We start from the raw sequence: 1824 nt of genomic DNA on the forward strand, positions 1-1824 counted from the left end.
ATTATTTCGGGTTTCCAGAAAAAGTATTACTTAATTTGAGAGATGTGTGCATATTTTTTTTATTTAATTATTTAATGAAGTGCTATGAGGGACACACTTTCAATGCACTATCTTACATACTAACTTACAAACTAACAAATTAAATTGAACATACTAATTAAATTGTTGAACAACAAAAAAATTTATTCAAAACCAATCATTCAAAACCAATAAAATAAACGATTAAAAATTGAAATCCGGGTCGACGGACCGGACGGCGTATAAAAATTGGCACGTACACTGTCTAAATTTTCGTTATCCTGGCCTTTTAAGCTAGATCAAAATTATTTTTACAGTTTTTTAAATATTGTTAAATATATATTAATTATTTATTTGAACTTACTTCACGTATTTCTAAAAATAAACGGAAATTATATATGCCCATCGTCAGTATCGTCAGTAGTAGGCATGTAATCACAGCCAAGGCAAACCAATGCATCGTCATAAGACTTCTAAAATTAATAAAAAATATATTTATTATTTATTTCAAGTATTGTTAATATAATTTTAAATATTAAATATAAATTTTAAAATATTGTTGTGATTATTCCCACACTATTCACGTGTTCGTTTGCGATCAACTTGAATTTCTGTGGAACGTTTATTATCTTCTATACATTGAAGATAATATCTGTGTTTCAAACACACACTATTATTTTTAATAACAACAATATTTCAAAAACTTATTTTCCAACTAACTGACATTATTATAAATTATCACAGTTTACTTAAATATAAATACAATATAAATACAATATAAATACAAATAAATATAAATTTTAAATACAAATTCAGATACCAATCGCCTAAGTTCAAAATTTTTGCATGACGTGAGTTCTTGTAAACTTTATTTTAATTAAACTTTTTTTAATTTAAAATTTTTTTATTTAATTTTTTTTTATTTAAAATTTTATTATTTAAAATTTTATTATTTAAAATTTTTTTATTTATAAATTTTTTTTATTAATTTTTTTTTTGCACGAATTTCTTTTATTCATGTATATTATATTCAAATACATTGTCTTGTCTACATATGGTTTATCTGAGGTTCTCCATTACATAGCACCTGATCAGAAAAATAATTAAGTATTAAATATTAACCTTAACAGCAAGACGCTATAAAAAACAAAAGTCGTATATCGCAAAAAAGGTACCAAATAGGAAAATCTCAGTACCAAGTATCTAGATACAAGCAAAAATATAATAACAGCAGAAAAACTTCAATTAAATGTGATCAATAAATAAAGTCATTAAAATACGTAAGCCCACGTTGTATACACAAGTGGCTTAAGTCGAAAAAAATAACAAAAACAATATGATAATAATAGAAAAAAGAAGAACTCGTAGAAAATTCTGTAGAGAAGAAAACACTAGATTTAATTTTTAACTGCCGCCTTAAATGAAATATTTGAATATGTCAGGTGCTGTTCACGATCTCTTCTTACCATGAGTTGTTATTATGTCGGCTTATTTTGATAATATACGCGTGCCTTGCAAAAATTTCCAAATAATGAAAAAATGTGATAGGCATTTGATTTAATTGCCTTTAAATATACGAATATATATACAATAGAAAACTTACAATCTCTTTTAAGCCACGGAAATCAGTTAGTTGATCATATATAATATAAATAAGAAGTCGAAACTATTCTCCTGATACCACAACGCGTTCAACTCCAAAGTGAGACACAAGACTTACTTAACGGTGATTGGAATATAAACTAGTAAATCTGTAGTAATGTCCAGGATAACTAAACACCTTTAGTCTCTTGAAATTAATCAAAG

At 25.4% G+C, this 1824-nt stretch overlaps 1 long non-coding RNA gene across 2 annotated transcripts; it reads right to left on the bottom strand.

Moving 5' to 3' along the window:
- Positions 1-208: 208 nt before the first annotated feature.
- LOC119665015 lies at positions 209-702 on the bottom strand. Of its 2 annotated transcripts, none has more exons than XR_005251326.1 (3): positions 594-702; positions 383-488; positions 209-312 (listed from the first exon to the last, which is right to left on the bottom strand). It is a non-coding gene; the product is annotated as an uncharacterized LOC119665015 (long non-coding RNA). The 2 variants fall into 2 exon arrangements; XR_005251325.1 differs by having other exon boundaries at positions 383-491.
- Between the last annotated feature and the right edge of the window lie 1122 nt (positions 703-1824).

This window comes from Teleopsis dalmanni, unplaced genomic scaffold (assembly GCF_002237135.1).
Source record: "Teleopsis dalmanni isolate 2A unplaced genomic scaffold, ASM223713v2 unscaffolded_contig_3232, whole genome shotgun sequence".
NCBI lineage: Eukaryota > Metazoa > Arthropoda > Insecta > Diptera > Diopsidae > Teleopsis > Teleopsis dalmanni.